Consider the following 17873-nt stretch of genomic DNA (forward strand, 5'->3'; position numbering starts at 1 on the left):
ATAGATGATAGATAGATAGATGGATAGATAGATGATTGATGGATGGATAGATAGATAGATAGATAGATAGATAGATAGATAGACAGACAGACAGATAGATAGGACTAAACAGGCCAGGTGGCAAAAAGGGAAACTCTTCCCTCCTGAACAGTGGACAGAGGCACCTGAGATGGGCCTCCTCCTGTTTGTTTGTGCAAACATTAGCAATCAGGTGTGTGAAATCTGTGATATATGTTTACATGAAAAAGGGCATCGCTGCGTCTAGAGTCATCCCTTTTCCTGTTTCTTCATCATTTGGTTTGTTGCATCCATTCTCCTAAATATTTCAATATTGTGTTTCATTCTATGTAGCAAATAGGTTTGGAGAGACTTTGTAAACAAAGTAATTGCATCTATGCAAAGTGACTTTGTGAAGCTTGCTGTTCTGTGCTTGTGCTCAGAACATCATAGAAAAAACATCAATGCATTAAAAAGCTGGAAATTCCAACTGTATACAAAAGGAGCCCTGGTGGCGTAGTGGGTTATGCATTGGGCTGCTAACCATAAGATCAGCAGTTCAATTCGACCAGCTGCTTCTGGAGAGAAAGATGAGGCTTTCTACTCTCATAAAAAATTAAGTCTTGGACAGTCATAGGGGCAGTTCTACTCTGTCCTGTACGGTCACTATGAGTCAGAATCCACTCGATGGCTGTGAGTTTCGTTTGTTGTTGTTTACTGTATATACAAGGAGTCCTGGAGCCTTGGTTAAGCTCTCAACTGTCAGCTAAATGTTGGTGGGTGGGTCAAACCCACCTGGAGAGACATCTCGGAAGACAGCCCTGGTGATCAGCTTCTTACAGGCCACACCCCTAAGAACCCTGTGAAGCACAGAGAGGATCATCACAAGCCAGAATCCCCACAGCGACAGACAGCCGTGGTAACAGCAGCGGTCTACAAAGCCCTGTGCTGCTAGCGAGAACTATGTGTATCCAGTGTCAAGCTGCGCTAACTCTTCTGGAGATGGTGAGCTCGCGATTGAAAGGAGAGGCCACGGGCTGAAGAAGTGAGTGATGAAGGTCCTCCTTCCATTTGCACCATTACTATCACCCTCTCCCCGCTGCAGACATTTTTGAGCAACTTTTTAATGCATATTTCCCGTCTGGTCCCCGGACATGCCTTTTCTCATTTATAGAATGCGCATGGTCATAGTTCATTGGTTTAGGCAGTCTAATCACTGATTTGTGGCCTGGGATCAAGATGCCAAGCCATCATTCATGCAGACTGACCTTGCTCACAGGCACAGACATGAAAATCAGTCAAACCTTGAGCCTGCAGGTGTCCAGCATGATGACCTCGAGAGGCAGACTCAGTGCCCCTCACTGGTCTTCTCTAACTTTCTTTCAATGTCAAACAGGGATTCAGCATCATCCTGCACAACCGGCTCTGACTCACCAACACCAGAAGATCCCCACCCCGCCCTCCACCCGCCGCCCCTCACTTCTACCACCGGAGGAGTCACTGAAACTCAAAGGAGCAGAGTGGATCTTTATGTATAGCATCAGCCTTGACCTTCAAAAGCCCTTTCTAGTTCAGTGAGCCTGTGAGCTTTAACGACACAGGGGTACTTCAAGAACAAAACAAAACAGACCAACATGAATTTATTCGCAGAATTTGGGGGAATCCTTAAAAATACAAATAAAGCAAACTGTGCCCATAATGATGTGTTCTGGTCATTTTTATATGCACATGTCAGCCAAAGGCACCTTTAGGCATGCGTGTTGGAGCAGAAGAAAGAGATCGTTTTATTAATATTGCTTCTGTGTGTTCTGTACAATTACCCAACATGTACCCTATCCTGTAACATGGTCAACTATAGAACTGTACTTGGTGAGGGGACAGTGGGGGTTGCATTCTAAATATTGACAGTATTACAGCCCAAGGTGCCATACTGGCTACACATTGAGCTACTGACATAAAGATCAGCAGTTGAAACCCATTGACCACTCTGTAGGAGAAAAACGAGGCTTTGTACTCCCACAAAGATTTACAGTATCTGAAACTCTAAGAGGAAATTCTACTGTATCCTACTGGGCCACTTTGAGTCAGAATCAACTTGACATGAGATTGTGGAAGGAGCTCTAGTGGTGCTGTTGGGTAAGCATTGGACTGCTAACTGCAAGGTCGGACGTTCAAACCCTCTAGCTGCTCTGGGGCACAAAGAACAGGTTCTCGGCTCCTGGAAAACATGTACAGCCTTCGAAACCCTTCAGAGTCACCATGAGTAGCAATTAACTAGATGACAGTGAGTAAGAAACCTCCAAAAATATATATATATTTCTTATGCCTTAAAAAAAATAACTTTGGTGGTAGGGAGGGGAGACCAAGAAAACTGTTACCCCCCAGGGACCGCCATGCATGATGGGATGGGGCTGTTGTTTGCGATGATTTGTTTCTGGAAGTAGACCACTAGGCCCCTGTTCCAAGTCTATCTAGTCTGGAAGCTCCATCCAAACCTATTCGGTATCATAGCAACATTCACCGCCACCTACTTGGGAATCCAGCCCTGGTTGCTTGCAGAGGAAGCAAGAAGTCTAATGGAATCATCATCACCCTCCACTCATCTGACTGGGGAAAGTGCAGGCATGCTCCCAAGAGTGCTCGTCCAGCCAGCTGCAGGAGTGTGCTGGGGACATAGCGCCACCCCAGCCCTGCCCATGGAGAATTTCCCTTTTAATCGGATCCCCAGGTGATTGCAAACTGGGCACCTTCCATTGGCCCCAAACAAGCCTGTTACCTTTCCCCAGCCTTTCTGGGGGGCGGTACCAATTGGCTGGGTTTGAACACAGCTTTCCCACCTTCTTGATGTCGAAAGGAGCTATGAAAATCCCACCTCGGTGGGAGGGAATGCCTTGTTCACACTGCAGCCCCACATTCTTTTGGGAAAACACAAAATGTGCTACATTTTAATGGGGCACTACACAGAAGGTGAGAGAAAAGGGTAATCCTTTCTTTTACAGCCCCCCTCAAAGTCCTGGCTGCCACTTAAGTCACAGTCAAGCACTCACCCAAGGGGCACAAGAGTGATTCACAACAAAGCTCTCTAAATTCTGTTGGGAAAAAGAAAAACTTACCCACCGATCACTCTGCTTCCTCATCACCAGCAAACAGCTAGGTGCTGGTAAGTGGGCTTGGACACCTGTCAACACCATCTACATCAGAATAGGGCTGCCAGCATGAGGATTTTCCAGTGGCTGCTTCTTTGTGAGTGGATTGCCAGGACTTTATTCTGACACACATATGGGGAGATTCAACCTCCAACCTTTTGGGTAGCAGCCAAGTGCATTCACCATTGGCATGACCATGTGGTTCTTCCTGGCCCCTAACCAGCCCCCACCCCACCCCCTACAAACCCATGGTTGTGGAGTTTATTCTACTCATAGCAACCCTAGAAGACAAGGTAGAACTCTGCAAGTTGCAAATATCGATGGGCGCAGACTACCATGTCCTTCCCCCACAGAGTAGCTGGTGGGTCCCAATTGCCAACTCTTTTGTTTGCAACCAAATGCTTCACCACAGCACCCACCAGGGCCCTCCCACCACCATGGCCAAGAGCCTTTAGTTCCTGCCTCAGATGATTCACTCAGTCTTTGCTTGTCCACCAGGGGGCCCCTTGAGGAAAGGCAGCGTGGAAGGCTGGGGGGACAACCCCTAATCAGAGGGCAGTGCTGGTGATAAAGGCAGGAAAAAGAAATGAAGCCAAAACAGTCCTGTCTGTCTAGGCTTCCAGTCACAACCATGCGTGAGCGCCAGCCAAGGGGTGATTCCCAGGCCTGCTCCTGAAATGTTAAGGCAGGAAGGTGCTCCCAGGTTTCGTCATCTATGACTCTCCTGTAGGCACTAGCAGCTTCCGTGCCAAGTGCCATCCGTCCCGTCTGTCTTTTGTTTTTCTTCTGCAAACTTCGTGGCATTGCAAACCCTTTCTGTGCAAGCACCCTGGCCCATCTCTGCCTTGGCAGCATCCGACAAGCCTGCAGGTACCCAGCTGTGGCCTTGCTAGCAAATGCTCATCTGAGTCTCCATTCCTTGGCCTGGCTGCTTAATAGCCAGGAGACAGATATGCAAGTCTGTCCACGAGAGCCTCCAAAACACCTAAGGGACTCCATGTGCATTGAGGGGAGGATGGATGATGGAGAAGGGCCTCTGACTGCCCTAAAGCCTCATCCAGGTCTTCTGAAAAACCTCTGTTGCTTATAAAGCAAGCACCTGTGCTGGTCTTTTTCTTTCTAGAGCTCACGGAACGTTGAAGATGGGACACTCAGACCCTGGGTTTCAGGATCCACATTCAAATCCTGTCTTCCCCGTTAGCAGCTGGTTGCCTCAGATTTGTTTTTTGAATCTCTAGGCTTCGATTTGCCCTGCTCTAAGATGGGTATGAGGAGCCCTAGGGGTGTAGTGGGTTACACATTGGCTGCTAACCACAAGATCCACAGTTTGAAACCACCCATTATTCTGTGGGAGAAAGATGAGGCTTTCCACTCCTGTATAGTGGTTACAGCCTTGGAAACCCATGGGGGAAGTTCTGCTCTGGACTACAAGGTTGCTGTGGATTAGAATTGAATCTACGGCAGTGAGTTTGGTTTTTGGAGCTAATAAGGTTGTAATGCCTGTGTCAGAGGTTATTGTGAAGATTAAATGCGATGCTGTGTGATAAAGCACTTAGCACAGGGCCTCATGTGTTGTTACTATTGTTACATAAACATGGATGACAAGTTGTCGCACGTGACATCACAACTAATGTTGCCATGCAGAGGACCTGGAGGTCAGGTCGGGTTATGCCAGGAATGAGCCTTGGATCCATCCGTTTCTTTTTCTTCTGGCTTCTTTATCTGTAAAATACACATCTTTAGTTGTGGCAGTGAATATTTATCAAAATCTAGGCAAACTGTAAGGCCTTGACGTGTTAATGGTTCCATCTTCATTCCGTTCCCATTTCGTAGATGAGGGCGTTGTTCCAGGGTCCATCGATTACTAGCTCATGAAGCTGGAATTCCAATCCAGGCCATCCAGCTGCAGCACCTGCAGCTTTATCTTCCGCATGGTAAAGAATCCAGTGACATGATGGGGAATGGTGACGGAAGGGCTTTCGGAATGGGGAAGCACAAATAAATATGAGATCATTACTATTTACCCAAACCTGTTGATGCTTGGTCTTCAGCTGGGATCCTGAACATTGTCTTACAGGGATTTAGGTTTTCCTGAAGCCTTTTAATCATGAAGACCAAGGCAGTCAGAGGTGAGGATGAAGAAGGCCAAGGTGAGCGTCAATGTTAAGGGTGCTAGTGCTTAATTCGACAGCACATACACTCAGAATGGAAAACTACCCAGAAGATGAACACGCGCCCTTCTCAAAGATGACATGGAAATTCACGAAGCAGTCCAGATTTTATAGGGAGGTCTATGAGTAGATGCTTAGTTAGATTCATATGCAGAACAGGTGGAAGAGGGAGTAGGTGTATAAACATGAATATCTATAGACTTGACAGGACATTTGAATATGCATATTTATGTTTGCATGACTATGTCCAAGAATATGGTGGAGCATACAAGGGGTAGACGCTGTGATGAATACTTCTTGGGTCTAGTCAAAATCCTTGAGGGGATGAGCCATTGGGCCTGGGAGATCAAGGATCACCGTCTCAGGGGACACTGAGCTCAACTGGCACAAACAGTTCACCAAGACAACGTTCTACATCCTAATTTGGTGAGTAGCGACCTCGGTCTTAGAGTCTTATGGGTGACCGTGGAAGGGACAACTAACTGTCGGTCTCTCCCATTCCAGAAGCCAGAGTGTGGAGAAAATGAAGAAACACGTGCATTGGTGCAGTGGACCAGTGGGCCGTGCAAACATCAGTCTTCACAGCAGCTCAGCGAAGGATCACAGGAGAAGACCCTGGCTCGTGTGCAAAAAGAACAAAATGTGGAACAGAATTCAAAATCATAAACGATCCCCGTTAGAGATGGGTAGGGCGCCCGAGACTATGGCATCAGAATGTGTTGGACAGGTTCAATGGAAACTCAGTATGCTCTGTCAACCTTATCCCAATGCCGAGGGAGGGCCAGACAGGAGAGCCACAATTCCAAGATCTTTCTAGCAGTCACTTACAGAAATGAGCTTTCCTGACTCTGAGCCCTTTGGTCCTCTCATGTCCTTGGGACGTACTCTCAGGAGAGACCAGTCCCTGGAGCAAGGACATCCTGCTGGCCCAGTAGACGGGCAGTGAGGAAAGGGAGACCCCTGGTGAGATGGATGGGCACAGTGACTGCCCCGTCGGGCACAAACCTGACAATTGTGCAGAAGGCACAGGACGGGACAGTGCGCCGAGCTCTGCTGTACATGAGCTCCTAATAGGTCAGCACTGACTTGACGGCGCTTCACCACAACAGCCCTCTGCACATGCCGTCCTGCCACACAGGGACCCTCACTTGATGGTGACTGTTTATTTCACAGGATTGCATTCTGGCTCTTCCTTTCTTTTAAGTAAACTTTACAGCTATTCCCAGCCAGAAATGTGCACACATCTTAAGTGTACAAATCTTAAGCTGTCACCCCCATCTACACCCAGACAAAGCGTCAGTACAGTACCAGCATCCCTAGAGTTAGTCCTGCCAATTCCTGCCAGCCACTACGCCCAACAAAGGGCCCTCTATCCTGCCCCGGACATCACAGACGGGCCCTGCCTGGCTTGGAGCTAGACATCAATGGGGCTGCAAGGCATTCTCTTGTGTCTGACTTCTTTCACTCCGTGGTATGTGTGTGAGCTTCGCCTGTGCTTTGCATATCGAATTGTTCACTCTCGCTGCCATAGTGTATCCCCTACATCTGGTCTTTGGAAACAAATTAAATAGTTCACATAGAGTGTACCGAAACTATTCAAGTTGGTCCCTAAAAAAAAAAAGTTAAAAAAAATACATTGCCAAGAAAGTTAACATTTATACATTGGCTTCACTTTATGGGCCATTGAGTAACAGCCATTTCCTCAGATCACTGCCCCCTCCCCGTTCGTTCCTTTCCGTTTGTCCTGGATTTCCACAGCTCCAGCTATGCCACGTCAGTTCAAAGGGATGGAGGGAGCCCTGGTGACATTGTGGGCTATGCCTTGGTCTACTAACCACAAGGTCCCAAGTTCTAATTTGCCAGCTGCTCCACAGAAGAAAGATAAGGCTTTCTATTCAAACAAAGATATACAATCTCAGAAACCCATGGGGGCAGTGCCACTCTGCCTTCTCTATGAGTCCATATGGATTTCATGACAGTGAATTAAAAAAGTAAGAGGGTAATGATCTCTGTTTACCTGGCTGAACCCACTTGACCCCAGAATAACTCAGAGCTTGGTCTGCCCCCAACTTGACCATCATAACCGCCTCTCAAGTTTGAAATCATAGCTAGTCCCCTTGCCCTCTGCTACACTTTTCCCAGTTGGCCTCCAAGCTCCTTCAGGCTGAGTCCAGGGAGAGGCGGGGAAGGAGTCTAGGGGAAAGGCTGGTCCCCTGTCTCTTCCCCCCCAGTGCACCGCTGTGAAGAACCACTCCCAGGCCTTTTGCAGGCCCTTGGTTGGGAAAGGACTACACACGTCTTTCTCTCTTCCTTTCCCTGCCCGCTCACAATGGATCCCCATGACTTCATGCTCCCCCACCTCCCTGCCCCGCCTTTGACAGAGGAGTCCTCACGCGACAATGACCTAATTCTAAAATGCAATTTTAGGGACGCCCTCATGCAAATCAGCTGGAATGTCTGTCCCATGCCTGAGTCCATATATGGTACAATTCCCGAACGCCACGAGAAGAGTGCCGACCATAAAGCAGCACAGCTGGTTCACCAGCTGTCCCTCTAGCTCCCTCAGCGGGGCCTGCCCACTCGTCTCCATCCAGATCAGCACAGCACCCCGACGAAAGAAGTGAGGGGATTTAGGGGACCCCTGCAATTTATTTTCTTCTTCTTCCTGGACTCGCTACGTGTTAGCAGGCCGCCCTCTCTGGAATGACCGGGGCTTTTTCCTCAGCACAGCGGAGTCCTGGGCGTGTAAGGGGAGGAGAAGAGACGGCAGTTGTAGCTCAGAGGCTTGCTCAAGCCCAAAGGCAGACATAAGTTTTTGAGCTCGTGCCTCGGGCCCCACCCTGACCCTGGGCAGAGTTCAGTGTTCACAGCTCTTAGCTGAGTTCTTGGCTCTCCCTCGGGCGCCACCCTCAAATATTTTTCTTTGCTTGGCCTTCTGTCATGTATGAGGGATGGATTCTAAGGAGCACGCAGGCAAAGGGAAGAACACTGCAGTCCAGACTACAATCAAAGCCCATTCGGGGTTATTCATGTGCTTTTTGTTAGCATCCTCGCTGCCACTGCAGTGGCAATCCATGCAAGATCCACGTTGGACTCTAACAGTGCCCTGCTGGAGGCAGCTCAGAGCAGCTCGTGGGGGTAATTGGTTAGTTTTCAGGAAGTTTGTAAACCCTTCGGCAAGCACAGCAATTACTAAAGATTAAGTCTATCAAATTAAAATCAAATAAACTAGATTAAAGACAAAGGTAATAAATTCCCCAAATTTACGACTTCCAGATTATTTCACGAAGGAGCCCCGGTGGCTTCCTTCGTGGATAAGGACTCAGCTGGAACCAAAGATCAGCTTGGAATCCACCCAGCAGCTCTGCAGGAGGATCTGGTGATCAGGGCCCATAAGATTCCCAAACCCAGTGCCGCTGTGTCCAGTCCAACACATGATGATCCTCTGTCTCACTGCCATTGAGCTCACTCCAACTCCTGGTGATCCTGTAGGACGAGGTTTCTGAGACTATAACACGTTATGGGAATAGAAAGCCCGGTCTTTCTCCCAATGAGCGACTGGTGATTTTGAACTGTTGACCTTGAGGTTAGCAGCCCAACAAATAGCCACTATGCCACCAGGGCTCCCTTAGTGATGCTATATAGGGTTTCTGAAACTGGAAATATTCATGGGAACAAACAGCCCCATCTTCTTCCCTGGGCGGCTGGTGAGTTTGAATGCCAACCTGGTAGGAGGCAGCCCGAGGTGTAACAGTACCATAGGGCTCCGAGGAAACCATACGGGGCAGTTCTACTCTGTCACCTGGGCTTGTCACAAGTTGCAGTGAGCTCGACGGCACCAACACGTACTTCACTATGATTCATAGATGTCTGGTTACTGGGACCTGCTGTGTTTCTATGATAGAAATATCAGATAACAGTGTGCTACTGGACATCACTCCCAGATTCTTCTTCTGTGGTCTCATGGGAGTGGTTTGCGATCAGCCAGAACACACTGCAAATCAAGGTTGTTTCCAAACTCCCCCTGGCTGCCAATAGTCACATGTTTACTAGTCCACTGCTAAGTTGGTGTTGTTGTTAGGGCCTGTCGTGTCACTTCTGACTCATAGCAATCCATTGTCCGAAAGAATGAAACCCTGCCCAGTCCTGTGGCATCCTCACAGCTGGTCTTCTATTGGAGCCCATCGATGCAACCGTTAACTTTAAGCATCAATAAAGACTAGAGTGAAATCCCCTGCCCTCAAGGTATTTATAATACAGCTAGGGAGAAAAGTCCTTCAAGATTTGGATTAGATTCCAAACCCGAACCAAAACTATGCCCACTGCCAGTCAATTCTGACTCATAGCAATCCTACGGGACCTATACACCTTTGGGTTCTTTTGAGACTAAACGTTACATCTTTACAAGAGCACACAGCTTCTTCTTTCTCCCAGGGAGCAACTCGTGGGTGACTTTGTGGTCAGCAGTTCAGTGCATAGCCTGCCACACACCAGGATTAGACTTTGTCGCCTCACGAATGCCTAACGGAGGTGTGAAAGAGTCTGAGAGGCCAAATTAGTAGCTCAGCTCTGTCACTTACTAGCTGCGCCACCTGAATAAGTCGCTGATGTTTTGTAACCTTCTGCAAAACAGTACTGATAGCACCTCCTCCCAAGAATGCCCTACGGATTTAGGGATGGAGGTATCAGAATGAAGAAAGGGCATCTCTGACTGAAGGAACAGCACAAGGAATGGCATAGCTTCTAAGACTCTTCACAGAATGGCCAGCAGTCTGATATAGAGGGGTGCAAAAAAATGGATGTTTTTTCAAAGCTTTGCATTTAAATTTTTTTTTACAAAACCACCTTATCACCTTTAAAGTACTCTCACTACACTTGTCAAATCTGTGATTCCATTGTTGGAAAGATTTTTCAAACTCATCTGTTTGGATAGCTGACGGTACCTCCCTTATTGTTTTCTTCACCTCTTCTACGTCACCAAATTGCTTCTACGTCACCTTTCATGTCCCTTGGAAACAAAAAGAAGTCACACAAAGTGAGGTGAGTAAGGTGCATGGGGCAAGAAAGATATGCTGTTTTTTTCCAAAAACTGGCTCACTAAGATGGCAGCGTGAGCAGGTGCATTGTCATGGTGTCAAAACTGGTCCCCACCTGCCACAAATCAGGCTTTTTATGTCATACCCTGTTAGGAAATCTTTTCAGAACCTCTAAATTGAAGGCCTGGTTAACAGTCTGACCTGGTGGAAAGAACTCCAAGTCCACTATCCCCCTCACATTAAAAATAATATTAAAAAAAAGCATCGTCTTGATCTTTTATTTTACTTGATGAGCTTTTGGGGGCAAGGTGACGATGGTGTCTTCCACTGGCTTGCTTGATGTTTGCTTTGGGGATCAAAAGAATAGCACCATGTCCTGTCACCAGTAATGACCTTGGGAAAAGTCTGGGTTACTTCTGAGCTGTTCTTTCAAAGAACACTGCATGTTTCCACTAGAAACTCTCCTGGTCAGACCAAACCAAAAGCACAAATTTCACAATGTGAGCCATCTCATTCCCAAATCCTTTGTTAAAATTCACTGAACTGAGCTCCAGCATAATCCAGATTCTGTAAAGACTCGTGTAGAAGCTAAGTTTTTTCAGCACATTTTTAATGCAGTTTTGTGGTAAAATTAGGTGCCTCGGCTGATATTCAGGTCGGCTTATACATGAGCATACACGGTAACATCCCCATCTCTTCAACGGTCCATCATGAGTCTTCGAGCACAAGCACATGAATGTTTTAGACATTTTCAGGAAGTTGATGGACATCCAGAAAGAGGTTTGTCATCAATCAACATTTCACCTTTTTTGAAATGAGAATACTGCTCGTACACTTGAATTTTTACAGTTTCTGGGGCATTTTTCCAAAGCAGGAAACAAAACTCCATAGCCACACACTGATCTCTTAAACCAGCCATCACAAAAAATGAGGTTTGGTAGAATTGGCATCATGATAGTTGGGGGGAAGAAGCATTGAAGAACTAGAGGAAAGTTGCATGTTTCATCATTGCTACAGTGCACCCTGACTGGTTTGTCTCTTCCCCATGACCCTACTGTGAGGGGATGTCCAAATGCCTACAGATTGGCTTTGTGTCCCCACTCCCCACTCCCCCTCATTCACAATGATATGATTTTTTGTTCTTTGATGTCTGCTACCTGATCCCTTTAACACCTTGTGATCACACAGGCTGGTGTGCTTCTTCCATGTGGGCTTTGTTGCTTCTGAGCTAGATGGCCGCTTGTTTACCTTACAAATCTGGGTAGACCCGAGGATATACACTGGTACAGATGGGAACTGGAAACACTAGGAATCCAGGATAAATGAACCCTTTAGAACCAGTGGTGAGAGTGGCGATACTGGGAGGGTGGAGGGAAGGTGGGGTAGAAAGGGGGAGCTGATTACAAGGATCTACATATAACACCCACCCTGGAGGGACGGACAACAGAAAAAGGGGTGAAGGAAGACGTCAGACAGTGTAAGACATGACAAAATACTAATAATTTATAAATTATTAAGGGTTCATGATGGAGGGGTGGGGAGGGAGGGGGAAATGAGCTGATACCAAGGGCTCAAGTAGAAAGCAGATGTTTGAAGAATGATGAAGGCAACAAATGTACAAATGTGCTTGACACAATGGACGTATGCATGGATTGTGACAGGAGTTGTATGAGCGAACCCCTAATAAAATGATTACAAAACGAACTGTGAAAAGAATTGTATGAGCCCCAATAAATTGTTAAAATAAATTTTTTTAAAAAGAAAACATAACAAAAAAAACAAACAAACAAAAAAAATGATTACAAAACAAAGCAAAACCCAAGGTTTGAATGAAACTGCTTTTATGAAAAAATACGCTGTTCCAGAGAGAACCTTCCTAGATGATACCACTGGCTGCACTAACTCAGAGTGAGTTGATTGATGCTCGCCTAGCAGGAAAAAAAATAGTACTCTGAAAGCTCCACCCAGTGGAGAGCTTGCATCCGTTTGGGGTTTTGTTTTTTGGCAGGGAGTATCCCTTTGTAGATCTGTATATTAAGATACCCATCAAAATGGGCAGAGTATAGGTCTGATGTGAAATGCAGGATTAAGTGAGCAGAAAGTAACACATCTATAAGGGGCAGGGCTAGGGACCCTCCAAAGGGTCCCAGCAGTCCAAGTCATCACGATGGGTGGGCACGTCACATTCAAGTGTAATTCAAAGAAGTCAAGAGGGACAATCTAGCAAGCAATTCCAAGGACAACAGGCCCCTCTACCCAATCTCTGGAGAGGAGACCAGTAAAGCTAGGCAGGCAGTCGGGACCTCAGTTCAATAGGCTGAGGTTTGGGATGAGGGGTATCAGCAGTATAAAAGAAGCAAGGTGCATCAGGGCATTATTGGATGGACCGGCAAAGGGACTGAATACCAGGAAGGAGGAGTTGAGCGTCAAGTATTAAATGATTGACTTCAGACCGACTTCTACCATAAAGACATTTGATGATCTCAAAAGAAGGCTGAAGGTAGGTAGTTGTAAGCTGGGTTCAGTGGCTCAATCCTGTCATCAGAAGACCTCTTTTCCTCTGTTAGAAGTGGGATGGTTTTCATTCGTGGTTTTGGTGCATTTATGACTAAATGATAGTAGCAAGAGCTCTAGATATTGCATCCTGACCCCACTCCAATCAAAGTAGGTCAGAGCAAGACAAGCCTCCGAACTCCATTAGGGAACTACAACTTTCCCGCACGCTGCAGTCAACTTCCCCTTACATCTCATGGGCCGGGTGTGCGTCACACGCTGTGATAGCAATGAGAGGGCCTCTAGAGCTGCCCACTCTAGTCCCCTGGAGCCTATGAAGATGCTAGGTGTTGAAAGAGACCCTGCAGATGTGAGTAAGGGTACCAACATTGAGATGGGAGACACCCCGATTACCCAGCTGGGGGAGGCAAAAGACAATGGAAGAAGGATTTGAACCTTATCACGACTCTGAGGACTAAGATGTGTCTGACCCAAGCCAGAGCACTTTCAGCTACCTCCCATGCATGTGAAAGTTAGATAACGAATAAAAAGACGCAAGAAGAATCGATGCATTTGAATTGCACTAGAGCAGAATATTGAGAGGACCATGGACTGCTAAAAGGAGAAACAGATCTAGCTGGGAAGAAATATGGCCTGGGTGCTCCTTGGAGGCAAGAATATCGAGACTTTGTCTTACACACTTAGGACATGCTGTCAGGAGTGACCAGTCCCTGGAGAACGACATCATGTTTGATCACATAGACGGAGAGTGAAGGAGAGGAAGGTGCTCGAGGTACTCGATCGACACCTGGGCTGCACCAATGGGCTGAAACATGGGACTGGTTGTGAGGATCATGCAGGATAGGGCAGTGTTTGTGGCTCTATGTGTCTTATCATCAGGAATACAAAGCAGAGACTGTGTGTGACCCACCTCCAGCACGCTGTTTATCTCCATAGTGCCTCCAAATGAGGTCATCAAGCAGCGACCAGATTGATAGGCTAAACTCCACCCCTTTACTCTTAATAGTCTCAAGTTGGCAGCAGGTTATGTAACTACCACAGTACCTAACAACAACAATAACAACAACTAGTTCAGAGATGTAGCCGGTTATGTGCAAAGATCAGGGAGAAGCTACTAGGGGCTGATGGAGACTCTCAGCGGGAAACTGGGGTCTCCATCACTCAACTGCAAGGACTGGATTCTACCAACACCTGAATGAGCAAGGAAACAGATTCTCTCCTAAAGCTTCTAGAAAGGAATATGGTCCTGCTGATTATTATTATTATTATTAATTATTTTTATTATTATTATTATTGCAGTAAGACCCAAATAGGACCTATCTGCGTTAATCTAAGGAGCCCTGGTGGCATAGTGGTTATGAATTGGGCTGCAATTCCCAAGGTCAGCAGCTTGAAGCTACTCCAAGGAGACAGTTGAGGCTTTCTACTCCTGTGAAGAGTTGGTCTCAGAAACTCACAGGACCAGTCTACCCTGTGCTATAGGGTCGCTACGAGATGGCATCAACTCGATGACAGTGCATTGGTTTTTGGAAGACACTAAATGGAGCCCTGGTGGTGTAGTGGGTTACACACCGGGTGCTAACTAACCACAAGGTCAGACGTTTGATTCCATCAGCTGCTCTGAGGGAGTAGAGGATACTCTTTGATCTTGTAAAGATGTAAAGCTCAGAAACCCACAGGGGAAATTGTATTCTGTCCTACCAGGTCACTATGAGTCCGAATCGACTCGAGGCAGTGCACTGTTGTTTTTTTTTTTTTGTTGTTGTTGTTTTTAAGAATCATACTGGACTTCTAATCTTTAAGGTAATGCTGTTTTAAGCTAAAGCAGTGTTGGCTAACAGTAGTACTACATACCCATGCCCATCTCAGAGGCCAATAATGGCAAGGGAAACAGATGATCATTCTTGGCTTCAACCAATTAGGGATCACTCCCTGAAATTTGGTTTAGTTACCAAGTTTCCTAAGGGGTACCATCTAGTCTCTATAAAACAAGGACAGCAAATGGTTGACTGATAGGGAAACAAAAAGTATTACAGCTTGGGCAGAGGACCAACAGCACACTCAGGCCGGCTGTTTCCAGTCATCTTCTGTTCTGACTGCTCTCGGCAGTCATTAGGGTTGTGGCAGCTAGGGATTCTGACAACTAGACACTCTTGGTTAGTGGTGGAGTCAAGCCTGGCAATCAAGTCTCAGCCTAATGACACCTCCTTGATGTCACGAGCCTTTTGTAGAGAAGCAAGATGAACAGAGGTAGTCTCTTGTTCTGCCCCTCCACCTTCCTGCCCGCTAGAACTCTGCCTGTCTTGAGGGGTGACCCCATGTGGGCCATCCAGCCCTGAGACCTACTGGTGCCCTGCCATGTTCCCACCGACCTTGGATCCATGCGACTCTGCACCCACCTGCCTGTACCTACCTGCTTCCTGGTTCACCTTTGTGCATCACCAGCCTGCGAGTCTGAAGAGGGACTTACAGGCTAGCATCAGACCCAGAGACGTGAGCTGCACTGATCTGCCATGCCTTCTTGAGATATAAATACTTCTTGTGATTAAGCTCTTTCTTAGACATATGAGTGTCACTGGATTTGTTTCTCCAGACAACCTGGCCTAACACACCCCTCATTACAATGAGGGATCAATGTAAGCCCCATCATCTTAGGACTCAAGCCTTCCCCCACCAACCCCCCCCCAAAAAAAAAAACCCTCACTGCCATCGAGTTGATTCCAACTCATAGCAACTGTATAGGGCAGAGTAGAATGGACCCTGTGGGTTTCTGAGACTGTAACTCTTTATGGGAGTAGAAAGCCTTATCTTTCTTTTGGGACTCAAGTCAAGTATGAGTAAAGACAAGAGAGAGAGAGAGAGAGAGAGAGAGAGAGAGAGAGAGACATCTTAGGACAGACCAAACGTTTCTATCCATAGTACACTTTGGGGATGCTGCCCTGTGCAATCAATCTTGGCAGGAGTCCTCCTGAGTTTCCAGGGAAGCCAGAGTCCAAGGAAGCCAGACGGGAAAGCACGTAGGACATGGACTTCAGCCACAGGCAGTGGGCAGTCACCCCGGGCTTCCCAGCTGGGGCGGATGATGCCAGCATCTCTGCTCATGTGGCCCCTGGCCTCTGAAATAGTATTGATGACTCCTCTCCTATCAGAGCTTCTCAGATTGCTCGTCTTGCACAAGACAGCTGGAACGAAGCTGTTGCTGTGTTTATCTTTGACCAGAACATCTGACAAGGGCATTCACCCAGCTACAAATGAGAAGCCATCCACAGGCCGCTTTCTTTTCCTAGCTCTGTCTCACCCAAGGAGCCCTGGTGGCACAGTGCGTTAAGTATTTCAGGGTTGTTCAGTGCGAAGTGGGCATTTGAACCTATCAGCTGCTCCTTGGGATAAAGACGAGGCTGTCTGCTCGTGTAAAACAACAGCCTCAAAGCCCTACCACCCAAACCCTCACTGACAATGAGCTGACTCTGATTCAAGGCGACCCTGCCCCTGTGGGTTTCTGCGTCTGTAATATTAAAGCTGCATCATTCTCCATAGGAAACCCTGTTGAAAAGTTAGTTCTCCTCTGCCCTGTTGACTTACCGTGCATGAGTTCACTCTGATCTGAGTCTGGTTCGCTCCTCCTGAGGTGCAGCCTCTGCGCGATAGACAAGTCCTCTTCGCACTGACCACGGGACTCTACACCAGGGTCTAAAGCTGGGAGCAGGGATTTCACAAAGGCCTTGGTTGGACAGAGGGAAGTGATCACCAAGTGTCAAAAACCTTTAGTCTCATTTCCCAACCTAAAAGTTGTCAATTCAAATCCACCCAGCATAGCTACCGAAAGAAGACCTTGAAATAACCGTGGCACTCAGATCTACTGTGAAGTATGCCGAGTCACTGTGTGTTGGGATCAGAATCATTGGGAACAGGATAGATAGATAGATAGATAGATAGATAATTTTATTTATTTATGTCTGGCACTGAGGGGACAGTTGCCCATGTAACCCTCAGGGGTCGCCAAAGATCAATTTCACCTCCTTACTCATCTCTTTGCCAGGTGTTGACCCTGAGTTCAGAAAGTTGGAGATCACTCGCTGTACTTTTATAAATCAGGAGAGAAAAAAAACAAACTTCCCGGAATGGAAATATGGAAGGAATCCAAGGAATCAGCTCAAACCCAGAAGTGCCCTGATGATGTATCTGAGGCCCAGGATAAGAACATGGTTTCCCTGAGGCACCGGCAAAGACTGGTGACACACCTTTCCAAGGAGGTGCTCTGAGGGGTGACAGACAGGGCTGTCCTGACCAGGCACGCCCCACCCCTATCTCACCTTGCCTTCCCCACAACATGCCCCAGAGAGGCGGTCAGGTGCCAGAGTCCTACCTCAGGTCATGCCTCTGACTAGCCTGGGGCTTTGATCAAATTGCTTAATATCCCTGGGTTTCCATTTCCTCACCTGGCTCTCAATGGGGCTAAACATGCAGCTGAGGCTTGCTTAGAGGATGACATTTTACAATCCGGGTGAAGAATTCAGACAGTTCACCGCCTGCCTCCGTGTGTCTGCTCCTTAGACGGCCACCACCATTAGGGAGAATCTGTGGGCCCTCTCTAGCTGCCTCTATCACCTGGCTCCTGCCACCTAGCTGGAGGGCTGAACTTTGAGACTTAGGGACAGAGGCATTCACGGAATTTGCTCCCCCTCCCCTCTGTTATCTGGCAAAGTCAACAGATCATTTCTGTTCAGCCAGGAGAGGAGCCTCTGCAGATGCTAGTCCCACCACTGGGCAGTTTCATGGGGGAGACACAGGGGGTCGTGGGGGTTGGGGAGAGGGCAGGTCTCGCCCACAGCCCGGCTTTGAGGGGCAGCCAGTTGAGTGTGGAGGAGAAGAAAGAGGGTGTGAGTCACAGGAGCCTGGGTGGGGGCACTTGGCACGTGAATGGAGTCTAGACGCCAGGAAAGGGGATGTGCTGTGGGCATTTATGGCTAGAAAGGAAGAGGAATCGGGACCTATGAAAAGACTCGTTT

General features: G+C 47.4%; 1 non-coding gene across 1 annotated transcript; it reads left to right on the plus strand.

Moving 5' to 3' along the window:
• Positions 1-5318: 5318 nt before the first annotated feature.
• On the plus strand, positions 5319-5425 carry LOC142453959 (U6 spliceosomal RNA). The gene has a single exon (XR_012785507.1). It is a non-coding gene; the product is annotated as a U6 spliceosomal RNA (small nuclear RNA).
• Positions 5426-17873: the final 12448 nt, after the last annotated feature.

The sequence above is a fragment of the Tenrec ecaudatus genome, chromosome 7, assembly GCF_050624435.1.
Source record: "Tenrec ecaudatus isolate mTenEca1 chromosome 7, mTenEca1.hap1, whole genome shotgun sequence".
Lineage (NCBI taxonomy): Eukaryota > Metazoa > Chordata > Mammalia > Afrosoricida > Tenrecidae > Tenrec > Tenrec ecaudatus.